This window comes from Scleropages formosus, chromosome 22, assembly GCF_900964775.1.
Source record: "Scleropages formosus chromosome 22, fSclFor1.1, whole genome shotgun sequence".
NCBI classification, from domain to species: domain Eukaryota; kingdom Metazoa; phylum Chordata; class Actinopteri; order Osteoglossiformes; family Osteoglossidae; genus Scleropages; species Scleropages formosus.
The window spans coordinates 22165606-22181570 of NC_041827.1; the positions used below are offsets into that span (position 1 = coordinate 22165606).

General features: G+C 47.9%; 1 protein-coding gene across 2 annotated transcripts in view; it reads right to left on the reverse strand.

Annotated features, from left to right (window-relative positions):
- LOC108923360 (receptor-type tyrosine-protein phosphatase gamma-like) overlaps positions 1-15965 on the reverse strand; it is a 209330-nt gene that overhangs the window by 160570 nt on the left and 32795 nt on the right. The gene's annotated exons all lie outside the window — the stretch shown is intronic.

Consider the following 15965-nt stretch of genomic DNA (forward strand, 5'->3'; position numbering starts at 1 on the left):
TGGATTTTTTACACAGATAGTGATCACCCCCCGGTTGGGCCAGTCAAATACATGAAAAAAACTGGCTTAAAGCTCCGCATCTAACGTGCAGATGTGTGTGTGTGTGTGTGTGTGTGTATGTGTGCGCTCACAATCTCCTCCATCTGGGGTTTACCCCCCCCAGGCACAATTAAAAGCACATAAGCAGGTAAATAAATAAATGAGCTTGGTTGGAGCCTAGGGTGGATCGTCAGCCACTGGGATGAGAGGGATTTCACCAAAAACAGCTCACAGCTGAGTTGCAGAAACCCGTTTTGTCGGATTTGACCCCCGGTAGCCCTGACCAGGTGGGGGTTCGAGGCCTTTGGACTCGGTTGCAGGTGAGGGCACAAGGTGGGAGTCAGCAGCGCAAGGCATCCATCTCCTGAACGGAAATGCGCTATGACAGAGCCCAGGGTTACTGCCATTTCGGATTTCTCCAGCCCACACGTAACCACCCCCCCGAGCCCCATGCCACCCCGCCCCAATGGCTCCAAGAACAAATGCAAACTTCAGTGGAAGATGTGGGATCACTGGGGTATTCGTTCTGGTCTGAACCCGCCAACGGTGCCACATCAACGGTGTTGCAACACAAAGCATCAGCTGAAACATTTCACAGTGCATGCGCCGCCACGCTGGGCATTGTGGGTACGCAGCGTTTGATATGAACAACTGATTACATTTTTCAAGGACATGTTTTTTTTTAACTTTAATTCTATTGAACGTGAGCTTGAACACAACTCGGAATGTCAATAAAGGGACACTCGATGGCTTTCCTATGAATTACATTATCGATTGCCAATATTCTTTAAAGAGAAAATGTAATTATGTAATTCTCCGTCAACCCCTCCTGCTCTCGCCATCCCGCAGCCCCCCACCAGCCTCAAGATGCGGGCCTTCACTCAAGTGGACCCACAATGCTTTGCTTCTCCCACTAGGGCAAGGATACGATAAAGCGAAGCCTGCGGTTGCGTACCCGTCTCCGGCATTTTCTTCAGACACCCATCGCCTCGCAGGGTCAGTTTGGTCGGCGTGCTGCTGCACCCTTGCCGAGGGGTTCATTAAAATGGTGTGCAGCGTTACAGCGAGAGCTACCGTGGTGAACTCCAGCAGCCACAGTGGAATATTAATTCTCTGAACAGCCACCATGGGGGGGTGGGGCCTTCTCCAGAACCCTGCACAATAGCTATGCAGTACCGGGTCGCAGCGGGACGGGACCATGTTCCGACCCAGCGGGCTCTCATAGCAAAAGTTGTCGAGGCTCGGTGACGGACGACACGCTGCCTGGCAACCGCTCAGCTGGAGTAGCCTGGGAGGAAGAAGGAAAGGAAGCCCACTGCGAGGGGGTAAGAAGTGGCCAAGGCACCCCGCTCCGAAATCACGGTGGAGCGCGGACACGGCAGCTGCACACAGTGCCATTGCGGAAAAGCTCCTTTACAAACACACTAAGGACAGTCGGCAAGTCAGCATGGGGGGGCTTGTCTTCTCTGGACTGAGAAACCATGCACGCATATACACACACACTTTTTCACACTGATAGCTTTATATAGATTCCTATTAAGAGAGATGGTGACCCTTGATGTATGTGGGTTGAAAACAAAAATGAGTTTGACACAGACTGGCCCTTCATTAAGTGCTCAGGAGCAGCAGCTGCCCGTTTCCCTGGCAAGAACCCCGAACCCCCAGGAGGCACCTCAACTGAAGTGGTACCCTGGTCCCAGGACCCCACAGACCTTCAGCAAGTGCCACTTCCAGGCCCTAACATAAAGATCTTTTTTTTATATTGTATTTTTCTCACTGTTTTATAAATGATCGTTTATATGATTGCAATAGATTATTATGATATTACAATGATATTTTATAAATACAATAAATTGTTTCCTATTTTATCCTTCCTGGGTGCCTAGGAACCATTGCTTGTGTAGCTTTACAATGGACATTAATGTCAGGGTTTGGACCTCACACTCCCACAGTTTTTCACAAACCTGCACCTCCATGCACACAAAACCTCAAAGACATGGAGTAAAAGAAAACTGTCAAGATCATCGCAGCGCCCTCTGCTCTACGATGTCGCAGTTCGGCTCCAAAGTCAATGACCGTAATGTCTGCAGTGATCAAATCAGGTGCCTCGCCTGCGCCTGGCGCGCCCTCCTGCTGGTCCTCGCTAAATGAATTCCGACATAATTGATTTAAATTTTCCTATTAGAGGAATGCAGCTTTATGATGAAGAGATTTGGAGATGACATTTTGCCTGAACATTACTGTGGAAAAAATGCTGCGAGGGAGAAGAAAAATCTAATATAACTCCAGCCCCACTGGGTCCCAAACCACAGCGAAACAAATTCACTTTATAGAAAAACAGATAAAAGCAGACAACGTATGGAGCATTCAGGATTAGGCCTAAAGAATCATTCTTGAAGGATTATGATTACCATCCCTGATGCTATCGCAGGGAATTATAGTGAGGGACAATCGAAAACTGGTAAGATTATCTTCAGCGAAACAATGGAAAGCAGGAACGCAACTAAGTCGTATGCAAACATAAAAAAGTTTAGCCCCTCAGAGGCTTCCATCATCATACGCGATAAGCACTCTGCAATAGTCTCATCGATACAGTTATACGTACAGTACAGCTGCTTGAAACCAGACCTGCTTGGGCCAAAACATGCAGACACTGGATGCTTGAAGAGTGCAAGTCGAACTTATGGATTGATAAGGCAAAATGCTACATTTCAGAGTTCGAGCAGCAAGTATTTCTAAGACGCAGAGAGAGTGAGCGAATGAGTTCTGCATGTGTGTTTCCCACTGTCCAGCTAGGAGGTACAGTGTGATGATAAAGGACTGGTTCCCAGTGTCCAGCCTGGCGGTGACAGTGTGATGGTATGGGGCTGGTACCCATGTCGATCTCAGCCAGAACGGATATTGTGGCATTCAGGCTTTACAGAGATCACTCACTCACTCACTGTCAAACATTATCCTATGATAGGAGCGCAGGCATCTGGTGCCACAGAAGCACAGGGCACTATGCTGGGCAGAAAAAATCCCAGATGGGGTGCCAGTCCATCTCTAATTTAATCAAAACTATACATATAGTTTATGCAGTATAACTATACTGTATATGTACTATATTTATGTTGTATGATAATATTACATTCTGGGGAGCAGGTGGCATAGAGTTGACAACTGCTGCCTCTGAAGTTGGAGGTCACAGGATGAAATCCCACCTTCTGCTGTAGTACCCTTCAAAGCACTTAGCCTGAATTGATACTGTAGAAATCTTTCAGCTATACAAAAGGATAAATCATAAATCAAGAAGCTTTAGAGAAAAGTGTCGGATAAATGTGAAGATTTGCCATTGGTTTGCTTAACCTTGATTTTTTCCCCCCTCTTTTATACTTGCCCTTTTTGGGGGAGCATGAAGTGGCCAAACACATCCAAATGCGAGAAGGATACGGAACCATCCTCGCTCAGGCACTCAGGCAAGAGCATTAGAATTCGTCAGATCTCCATCCAGCACCCGCATTGAAGGGCATTTGTGTTGCGGCTCAGATGATACATTCGGCCTCAACGCTCCCTGCCCCCCGCTGCCCCTCAGTGGCAGTGATAACAACTGTCGTGCCAAACAATTGAGAAGCAGGCGCTGCAGGGAGATGCAGGGAGAGCAGCCGCACTCTTTCCATTGGATGCCTGCCTGGAGGGGGTGGCAGAGGGCGGGGCTGAACTAGCAGTCAATGAGAACAGCAGCATGGTGGCACAGCGGGTAGCACTGGTGCCTCACATCTCCTGGGCTGTGGTTTCAGAGGTGGGTTTGAATTTGATTCAGCCTATTTGGAGTCGGTGTATTCTGCCCGTATTGTTTCGCGTGGGTTTCTTCCGACAGTCCGAACACACGCGGAAGAAAGGAACGTAGGCCCGCCCCAATGGTAAAATCCATGCAAGCGGTCATCAAGTCAGCCTCCACTCATCTCTTACCCCATCTGCAACTCGCAACGTGAAAGACTGCCCATCAACCACAGAGCGCCCCACGGAACAGGAGAGATAAAGTGCTTCTCAAGTTAAAGCAGTTCTGGGTTCCGGGGTCAGGCTGAGGCTGTGGTGACACTGAATCAAGAAGAGAATGAAACTTTCCACGCCATCCATCTACTTCTCAATACTCAATCAGGTGCCCCTTTCCTTCGCTGTCCCCCTCCGTCCCCATTGATCCGCTACAGACAGCACAGTGCATGTCAGTTCGATGCTAATTAATTGCCTCCTCTGTCAAGGTCACCGTTATTCGGAGTATCACCACTCGGCAGACATGTTTCATCTGCGGAAACTCAGACTGAGGCCAACTGCAGGGTCCCTACTGGTGATATGTCCGATACACCGGAGCAGGAATATGGAAACCTGATCACTGAGCTGCCGTCCTCGCCACGTTGGCTAATGAGACACATCCATCATCAGTTTTTCCCCCTAAAACAAGCAATATTGAGACCTTCAGTTCACGTGTCCTGGTTGATCTCAGGCACGTTCATCTCAGGGAACCACGTTTTAACTGATAACCCTCACCGCCAACCCTGACCCTCATCCTTAACCCCCAGCCTCCTTCATGCTGCCAGTACCATAGCTGGGTTTTTAGAGGTGAGCAAAACGAAGGTGATGACGAAGCCTCTCGAGATTCGAAGGCCATGGCATCTGAAACAAAGCGGGACCTGTGTTGGTGCAGGCCTCACACACCCAGTTTAGTTTCACCATGGGTACGAGTGTCGAGACCATACCCTTTCAGCACGGTGACACTCCTGTACTTTTAGGAGTGAAGTTGTTCACTGCAAACCGTTTTTTTTGCTCAGCCTTCGCTTAAAATGCTGAGATTCAAAAAAAAAAAATCTTACAATTATGGTACCTATCTATGCAGCTGGGTCATTTTTACTGTATCAGTTCACAGTAAGGGCCTTGGATCAAGGGTACGAGAACAGGAGATGTGGTTCAAGCCCGGTCTTTCGCTGGCTGTAACCACTGCGCCTCCCGCTGCCGTAATATGAGACAGAGTAACGGCGAGTTCCCGTAAAGAGGGACACCTGTAGAAGCTCCAGCTTGTCTTCATCAGGCCGCTATTAACATCTCAGGGGTTCAGCGGACAGGAGGTCTCCGGTTCAGAGCCGCGTGCCTGTGAGCTGAGAGAGAACTACAGGAAGGGGACCTTCATTAGCACAAGGAGAGCAGCCGTGGCGGCTGACGACAGCACCGGGTACGTGTGCTCCAAACACAGGGCGACACCGCCCGACATAATAACATAATTGGAAGTAATGATCGCCCCTCGTCTGGAGAATCAGGGTGGGGAGCGGCAGTGTTGGCAAGAGGGAGGCCAGTCGGGATGTGGAAAAAATAACTCCTTCCTCATGCCTTGGAAGTCGAATCTGACCCCACTGCTGGCTCTGGCCATCTGTTAGTTCCCTCTGGCCGACAGCCCCCCCCCCCCCCCCCCCCCGAAACCTCCTGCCCCCCATCTCTTCATCCCCTCCTCTTCCTGCGCTCCTCCTTAATTCATATTCGAAAGGGAATTTGCACAACAGTCCCAATCAGCTCTCCTGCAGACGAGGGCCCGGGTGTCTTAATCAAATCGGCACTCGCCAGTGATTACCACCCAAAGTGCTCATTTCAGCTGTTTAAGATATTATCGGGCGGTGCTGGACGCACCCTCAGCAGATTGGCCGAGGGTGGAGAGGTCGCATCCGGGCACTCGACTGACCCCAGGCAACGTCGAGGGGTGGCGAGGGGGATGCTAGCCAAAACTCACAGGAAGGGAAGGGGGGGGGGGGGGGGGGGGGGGAATGAAGAGGTCAGGAAGAGAGGAAGACGTGGACCCAAAATAGCAGATGACTTCCTGGCGCTCATTAGAATACAAAAGCTGGGCATCAATGTCTGAGCCCCCCCCTCCACCCCGAGGTTAATGAGGGATGGGGAGGCTTTTAGAGTCGTGCAGAGCTCTGTCGGAGAGTCCATCAACAGTTGCATTACTCCCCCCAGTCCAGCTACATTTCTGTGGCTGTTGTTGCAGAAGTCCACCCACTGTACATGCACACAAGACGCGCGCACGCACGCACGCACGCGCACACGCACACGCACACGCACACGCACACACACACACACACACCCCATCAAGAGATTCTCCCCCAGCAGAGGACGTCATCCGACAATCAACCTGAAATCAAGGAGGTCTAGCAGACAGAATAATGTAGGGAAGACAAAGAGGGGCACACTGAGGAGGAGGAGGAGGAAAGCAGATGGACAGTAGGAGACAGAACAGGAGAGACAAGTAAATACAGCAGCACTGCGGAGCCGAGGACCTGCAGAAGTAGAGAAGAGGCCCGAGCCAGAGGAGTAGCTGGATCTGGGGAAGCCTGTCTGCCTCGTGTGCGTCCCAAGCTCCCCTCCGCATCGCGTTATTACCTCGCAGCCCATGTTCTAAAGAAACATGGCGCCCTGTAGAGATCAGACGAGACGTTTCCTCTCCCAGCTGAAGCCGTTGGCTTTGGGCTCCATCCCTCGCGTGTCCTACTCGTCTTCACCATCAGGGTCCCATGTGCTCCCAGCTGTCTCCCCAGCACACTCCCCAGTGAACGGGCTTGTCAGAGCGTGCCCGATGAAAGTCAAACTCCTGTCAGCAGGGAGCCCGAACCGCAGCCAAGGCATCCATTCGTTTTAACGGGCCTGCCACACCCCCATCGGAGTGCCGCCCCACCTCCCGACGGCAGGGAACATACCTCTCCGCCAATCACAGTGTCAGAATCGAGGCCTCTGCTGGGACATTCAATGGACGGACAAGGGACTGGATGGGTGGGTGGGTGGGTGGATGGATGGATGGATGGATGGACGGATGGATGGATGGACGGACGGACGGACGGACACAGCCAGTGCTGCGTAAACATCCCTGCCAGACTCCCGAGCTCACCGGTGGAGATGCATGCAGGCCAATGACAAACGCAGCACACCTCAGACAGGGGGAATTTATTCACTCCTTTACCACGCTTCCCCTGAATAATTCATGCACCGCGGATGACAAACCATGGAAAAATATTCACACAAACACGTCCTCCTATTCTAACTTTGACTCGCTTGCCCGTCGTTGCATCATTACATGGGGAATAAATTAGCATCCCTTTCGTGGAGCCTATTCATTCCTTTTCAACAATTAAGACTGGAGGCATGAAGTGTGTTTGTTATTATGTTTCATAAAGAGAGGCGCTCCATTATTACAGCTCCACAGACATTTAGGGAATCATTTCCTTCATTCAGCTCACACTGGCTGCAACCTTCCCCGCAGGGCAGTAAATAAAGTCACCAGGTGCTCAACTTCTTTAAACTGTGAGGAATAGCAGGTTAAGGCACGCGGGGTAAACCCGCTCCAAATGTCTGCGTTGTCAGAGTTCAGCTTTACACTGCTGTAGTACAGCGAGAAGCCCTGTATTACACCGGGGCACGAGGAAATGCCCTGTAGTATTAAAGTCTTTGGGGGGGGGTGGTCTCTTTTCACAGTCCTTAGCTGCTCTGCCACTATCTTTGGTACCTGTCTGTTTTTAAGTCCCTTTTCCATCATTGAGCCTCTTCGCTCCACTGGAAATGTGTCAAAAGTTTGAGTACACATACTGGAACCAAGCAGTTTTGAATTTAGTGTTATATTTATTTTGAGGCATTTGGGGAATAACATGAGGGCTGCCAGCTGCTCTGCAGAAACTCCCAGAGACACGGGACCCCTGTGGATTGCTTTGCTTTCCCTCTTTGCATACCACACCCGTGGAAAACAAATTTAGCTTCCACAGTGCACAGCTCAGTCTGAAAGCTGTACAAGTATTTTTTATCTGAGACTATCCATACAAGTCACAACACTAATGTGCTGATGCTCAAACTGTATTTTCACCGAGATGTACGTCGCTTTGGAGAAAAGCGTCTGCTAAATAAATAAACGTAAATGTAAATGATGAACGGAGTGAGCCCCGGTACCTGGAACATCGGAATTTGATTTTTTCTTTTGATTTTCCATTTGGAGTTTTCTTTTTTTTTTTTTGTTTTCCTCTCCTCAACTGCCAGCACACTCATCCAGATATGGAACTATAATTGTTGCTTCTCACACCCTGAAACACTGGGTCATTCCCAGCAACTTTGTTCAGGTCTATCAATAAAAACAAACTGAATAAAGTTGAAGACTTCTGTCCAGTTTGTCCCATACAGGTATTATCCAGGTGTACGCAAACTTTCGACTGGTACTGTACAGTTTGAGCTTCGTTCATGTGCCTTGGCCATTTATTTTGAGAACCAACAGAGACTCCCACATGACACCAAGACAGATTCCCCAAACCGCCTCCCTTCTGGTGACTTCCTGTCCCTGATCCCCGACACTTCCAGAAAGCGGTCGGTCCCTGGCTGCTCCTTCTCGATTCACTTTATTCTCCATTCTTTCCATAACCATTTCCATTTACAGTGTGGCACTTCACTGATCTCAGAGTTCGACAGTATTAATTGCCCGACTGTTAAGGACAAGTAATTTGCTTAAATTTTCCACAGACTGGTAGAACAGGTCAGATACTTGTCCAATGGACAAGTGGATAGTAAATTATAGTAAATATAGAAAATCTGATTCAACACAATGACCATCATCATAATAAAAGCACCACATGATGTCACCACTTGTGCCATTTGCACTTCTGTCTTAAAATCATTTTCTCGTTATAAAGTGCCCAAATTTGTGAAAACAAAGTAAAACAGGGCCAAAATCTTGTTTTTTTGGGCAATTTCTTTCTGTTGGAGCCCTTTTTTGTAAGAATGTTTCATTCCATATGATTCCACTCTGATTGCCTTGCTATGAATACCATTTACAAAGATATTTTAAACAGACATTTACTTCCTTTGTTTCCGTGATGTCTTCTAAAACTGGACGGATGCAAAATACGATGGGGCCGTTAAAATGCAAAACATGGAAGCCCCGAGAACAACCAAACACAAAAAATGTATGTTGAGCCCAGTACGTATTCAACCACTTGCTCCTTGACTAGTGAAAGAGCACAGCGAGGGAAAGGAGAGGAAGGCCTCACTGTATATTTAGGCCTGAGCTCGTTTCCATGGTTTCTCGCTTTTTCTTGGCTTAGACGTAAAGGTGGGGGATGGGGGGGTTCAACTGAACAGAGGACAATTTAAAACTCGAAAGTGAAATGTAAGCGTTTCATACTGTCTGACAAGATTAAGACACCTGAAGTGAAAAAGCTGCAAGTTGTGCAGGATTCTTTGGGTGGGTAAAAAGCGAGGGGCAGGGCGACAAGCCGGTGGTGCTATTGGCAAGGAGAAAGGGGTCCAGTGTGCCGTTCATCCACGGCAGGCCGAGGCCAAGTCCCGGGCGCGGTAAATTCGATTAGAGCCCACGCAAGGCCCAACCCCCACCCCCCTTCACCTCCCCCTCCCCAAACCCGGGCCCAACATAAACAACAAACCTGAGCCCCCTGCCAAGGGCTAATGACTGACCCACTGTTCCATGGCAGGTGTCCATCTGGTGGCAGCGGAGCTTTTAAACAAAACAAACTGCTACCGCTGAGACCGGGGCTGGGGATCCACTACTGGCATACAGGCCAGCATTCTCTTCCCAAACTGGATAATTATTTCTGGTTCCCTTTTGTTGTTTTTTTTTTTTTTTTATTTATTTAAGGCCAAAACCGTGGCAGTAACTCGGCCCACTTTCCTCCAAACGCAGCGGATAGATAGATAGATAGTGGCACTCAGAGGGAGGGAGAGAGGTTCGCAGATCCATCGCTCTGAGGAAGCAGGAGACGCCGACGCCAGATTAGTAGGCCACGTTCATAAGAGCGTTTCCCCCAAACAGGAGCGCCACTCGCTGTATTTATTCTTTGCAGAAGTGCCTCATAATCTTTCAAAGCGTCAACGCTAAATATAACCTCCCGTAAATCTGCGAGGAACGGGGGGAAAACCTCCGTCCTTCCCATTCGGGCAATTCACGCAGAAGCCAGGGAGCAGGGCGCCATGACCGCGCAGGGAGGGAGGCGGTCCGTCCCAGAATTCTCGCTGCCTCCGGGGACGTGGCCGAATGGCGCCGTAACGGCTAACGCTCGACGACACATTCACAAGCATGCGGCGCCTCGTTCTCCACACCCAATTCTTTGTTAGACGCCGCTCTGCATAATTCAGCCGCATAAAGAACGTTTGTTGTGATTTTTGTCAAGCGGGCTGAGGAAAAGAGGGCGCCATGGCAAGGATGTTAAAACGGCGTAGAACCTGTCGGCCACACACCGGACCGGGTACAACCGTATCACCGCGCTCAACATCTGGGCTGAGCACATACACTGTAGACGTACAGGACAAGAATAAAACACGTACAATTCATAGATTAAAACTAGAGATCATTAGTTTTACAGGTTCAGATGCCTGGTGTGGAGGATGTCACAGTCAGATAAAAGACAAGACATTTCCCACAGACATTTACTACAGTCAAGTTTCAGAGTTTTGAGATGGGGTTCTGCTGATTGTTCTTACACATCTGGCTTGGAAACGTATTTCATTACTACGGTGCACAACAGAAGTTCCCACCGCAAACATGTGATTGACTCCGGTGTTTAAATTTCTTCCCTAGAGAAGTGGATGTTTTACCCGCATCATGATTCAGTGAATTTTGGAAGATCTCTTCACTTTTTTCAAACTTAATCAGCCCTTATGCCGAATCTTCCAGCATCTCTGTTCATCTGCGTTTTCTTGGCGAACCAATTCTGAGTTGTTGTCACCTGGTTCTCTTCTATGTCGAATTAAAAACAAGGTATAAAATTGACCCTGTAAACATCTGCCTCACAGCCACAATTGACACATTTATCATTAAAACAGAATTCGACGTTGATTGATGCCTGTGTGGATTTGCTGCACGTGGGGAGAGCAGGTGGATCTGTGTGTGGAGCCATTACCTTGCACTAGAAGGGCCTAGGGTTGAATCCCACCTTACCTACCCTGAATTGATGCAGTGAAAATTATCCAGCGGTACAAATGGGTAAATCACTGTAAGCAGCTTAGAATAAAATCCTACCAGTGTAGGTTGCTTTGAGAAAAATTGTCAGATAAATTAATAATAATAATAATAATAATAATAATAATAATAGTCTCACATAAAGCTACTGGGGTTACCCAGCCGTATAAAGGGGTGAATCATTATGTGTTGCCTAACATTATGCCACTTTGAAGACCAACGTCGGTAAAACGAATAACTGACTAAAACTGACACCTAAAGTACAAGTTGATTTTAAAGTGAAGTGGAAGGATTTCACTGAGGAACCCCATGGTTTTACCACGCTGGTTGCCTGGCACAGCTTCCTGAATCTCCGTATTACTCAGATGACAACAGGAACTGAAAATGCAATTTTCTTCATGTTTTTGATGGGCAGGATGACTGGCGCCGTTTTTTGACGCAGACCAGGGTGACCCCTGTCCGACACTTGGGGTGATCTAGAGTGTCGGCCGGCAGAGCACACCCACACACAACACCGCATTATGGCGCCCCACAAAGTCAGATCCACTGCGGCAAAATAAACATTTCCACATTTGGACGTAAGTAAGTAAAATGCCGTTGTGTTAACGGCTCGAAGCAATTTCTGAGGGAGCTGTGGACTGGCGAAGTGAATCCAGCTAATAAATGAGAGAAGCTACTGGGACGTATTTTTAGCGCAAGATAAAAAAAAATACCTTTTAAATGTATTTCTCAAGGGACATCTAAATCTAATTATTCCGGGGTGTGTGTGCATACGTGTGTGTGTGTGTGTGCAGGGTGGGGAGGGCAGACCAGTATATGGAATGCAGCTCTCAGAGCATCAGTGTAAAACCTATCTATCTCGCTTTCCATTAGAGGTATTTTTAATTAAATTATTCAAATAAATAATCGAAAGCACTTCTCTCAGCAGGGTACCTTACCGTGAATTTTACATGTTGTATATTTTCCTGCACCTGATCACCACGAAAGGACCCCAAACAACAGGGTTTTGAGCAGCAGCTCCTGGGCCTGATAGGATTTGAAATAAAGCTTCAAATGTTTCCATAAAATAACGAAGAACCTGTAATATATCCACCACGTGTGCCAGACAGAACTCATAATATTATCCAATATGTCTGCATCGCTTTCGCTTTTGATGCTATCTGGTCCAATGAAGAAGTGAAGAGGAGGCGCGTCCTTCCCACACGTGGCGTCTCACATCAAATGGAGCAGAGGGAGAAACCACAGACCTGCTTCGCGTGGCACTGGGTGTGTGACAACGGCGCACGTGTGTGAGCGCACACAGAAGGAATCCTCCTGCTTTGATCACTGTGGTGACAGCTCGTCACCTGTTCACCGGCGGCCCTTTAAAGCCCGCCCTCACCCCCCCTACGAGATGGAAACGCAAACCTAAAAAACTGGAACACGGGGTCAAAGGGAGGCGATCTGGCCCAGTCCCGACTAGGTCACCTTCCAGGTGAACCTCACAACCTGCTGGCGTCCGATTGTGGACACACAAGGGAGGGATGGAGACGACACGGTTACAGGTCTGAATGACGCTGTGGGGGGGTGCTGGCCGGCTGGGACAGGAGGGATGAAAACAAAGTGCGGAATGAAGCTGCACAGCGATGGTCCCCCGTGTGTGAAAGAGATCACTTCCTTTCCATCTCACTCCTCATTTCCTCATACACATCTCTGTTTCTCTCTCCCTCTCCCCACCATCCTGCCTCTGCGTTTGTTCGCTGCCCATCTGACTGAATCACCAGCATCTCTGCTCCATGCTTCCAAACCGAAAAGCTCTGCTTGGAAGCAACTAATAGCAAAAACATAGTAACTGAGGAATTAAACAAATAAAACAACCAAGGTAGACTTTTTTGAATATCCCTGGGTTTGTATCTCTTTGTTCAACTGATGCTTTCCTCCAAAATAACCAACAATGTTAAGCAATTACAGTAATTTACTCATTTGATTAGCAATGGGTAAGCTGGATAATTATGACTGTAGGAATTTACAGTAAGCACTGTGCTCAATGGTCAGAGAGCAGGAAATGCGACTTGAACCCATGACCTCCCAGCCCAGAGTCAACAACGCTAACCACTACGTTGCCTGCTGGGTTTCCTTGCTTTGCACATACATGCATCACCAGCCAAATGTTTGAGCACACCTGGGCAACAGGACCAGGTTTTGTGCAATGAACTGTTTACGAGAGTGAAGGTAACGCTGCACACAGTTGTCCTGCCTCTCTAGGTCCTGCTGCAGAAGAGCTGAGCTACGTCAACGGCATTTCATTCCCTGCTCAAACTAATTCTCCTGAAGGGGAGAAAGAGTTTCAGTAGATGTACTCAAACTTTTGGCAGGCACTCCATGGACACCTTTTGTTTCCTGTAGAGTAGAAGGACTGTGATGCTGTCCCGGTCCTTTCCCCCCCCCTCACCCCGGGACAGTGACATCTCATTTAAATTTAAACAGATTTACACCAAGCTCTATTTCATGCTATGCTATAGACCCATCCTTGAGAAGCTATTAAGGTGGCGATAAAGACATGATGAATTTACTGTACTCGATGGAGACTTGCGGAGCCCCCCCCATCCTGTTCATATCACCAATCGCTGAACATGAACATGATGATATACGCCCCATATGACAGTGTAACGGTGCATTCCAATAAACCCCGATCCAATCGACACATTCAGCTCAACCCCAGTTTATAGACTCAGGTTATTGCTTTATAATGGAGACAGCAGAATCTACAAGTTAAATTTTAGAAGGAATCAATAAACAGCTGGAGAATTATTTCAAGGTCAATTGTATATTTAACCTTGGTGTTGCTGCTCAACATAAAAACATTTAAAAATCAATAAACGTTTCCAGTTGCCACATTTAAGCCAGTATCAGTGTCTTCTTAAGTAGGGATTTAGTTCATTTATTTCAGCTCTTGTTTCACTGCACCATTTTTCTAAGAGTACAATTAAAGTGTCACCTTACGCTGGACCAGCAGGTGGTGCAGTGGCTTGAACCTTGTAATCCAAGGGCTCAGTTCAAATCCCACCTCCTGCAGAAGTACCTGTGATCAAGGCACTCACCCTGAACTAGTACAGTAAAAATTATGCATGTAATTACCCAGCTGTATACATGGGAAATTATTTTAAGCAACTCAGTGCACAAATCTAACCATATTAAATCACTTTGGAGAAAAGCATCAGCTAAATGACATAAAATTAGTAAAAATTATAGACGTAATAAGTCATGTTTTCAGCAAAACGAAGCACTAATTAGGATGAAAAAGAGATATTTGCTGAAGACCGGCTATACTGGTCTTGGAACCCTGAATCACCATAGGTTAACTGAGCACCCAAGGCCAATTTGAGGCAGCACGGGACACTAGGTGGCGCAGTGGCTAAAGCTGCCGCCTTACACTCAGTTTTCCAGCATTCATTTGTCCAATATATGCGGTAACCAGCTGTACAAATGCGAAAATCAGAGTAAGTAACTTAACATTGTAAGCTGCTTTCGAGAAGTGTCAGCAAAATGAGCAAGCACAAATGTAAACCCGTGTGGGTTCCCAGCTGAGAGATGCAGACTCACTGGAAAACTACCTGAAAGCTCCAAAAGACCAGCAAGTGCTTGTGTCACCTGACAGCTCATGGGAAACCCATCTTGGTGCCCATTAACTATAGAGATCTTCCTTCACCAGCATAATGCAAACAGGAAGGTAGGGAAGAAACAGGATGACCACAGCAGAAGCGTCTTGTTGGAGACATTGAGAAGTAATGGAAATGAAGAGATTGTAAGAAAATCAGTGCAATGAGGCGGGAGTCTACGGCAAAACAATCCCACAAATTAACTTTCCTCTTGCATCCATTTGTCCAATATATGCGGTAACCAGCCTGGTTAACACTTGACTGATTGTGACTCGAGTGGATTGATAACAAGAGCGCAGATGAAGCAGCTCCCGCACTTCTGCCACATCTAGCTGAAGCTCCAGGATGGCCGGCGTGCTGTTACCCATCCACAGGTGTGACAGAACAGTCATGAAAGCTAGCATAGGACTCTCAAGATGCAACAGGAGCATCACAGTCCCCCATCCCTCCAGCCTCAGCGGAGTTAGGTATTATCCCAGAGGAGATGTACGGAGACCTGACAGGAAAGGCTTCACCGTGCAAGAATCAAACAGGCAAAAATAAGGCCTGGCCCCAAGCCATAATAAAACAGAATAGCATTTATAATAACACAAGGGAAAGAAAAGCAGCCCAGCTACACGTCACCATGGTAGGCCTTGTCGAAACAGAACCGGTTTGAAACAGAATAAAAACTTCCGCAAGGTCACTTCTCGGTCGGCTGAATTGGAAAAACACGGTCAGGCTCTGTGCAGGCGGGAGAAAGGAGGAGAATACTAAAGGTGTGGTGCGGCAGGGAGCCACTGGACACATTTCAAGGGCAAATGGGGGTCAAAGGTCGGATGGATAAAAAGGCCTCGAGCCCACGGGACGGGATCAACGAGCAGGTCAGGACAGGTGAGGCCGGAGCACCGGTACTCATTTTCCCATGGTGCGTAGGAACGGAAATCAATGGGTCTCTTAGAGCGCACAGTACATGGAAGGCAGTGCACCATCCTTCACCTAACAAGGTTAATTCATTGCACAGAATCACCCCATTGGGAGAATTCCTGTAATTATGCAGTCGCTTTACCCTCATTTCTTACCCGTTCATTTATTCTAAATGAACCAAAACAAAAGTAAATTTTATCAGCATGTTCTGTAACGTTTGGAACAAAAATGATTGAACTCTGTCATTTACTATCCAAACTATTCAAACTAGTACCAAAAATTGCACAGCAGAGCAAATGTTTTCCCACTGTTAGCTTCAAACACACACACACATTTTCTGAACCGCTCATCCCATACGGGGTCACGGGGGAACCGGAGCCTACCCGGTAACACAGGGCGTAAGGCCGGAG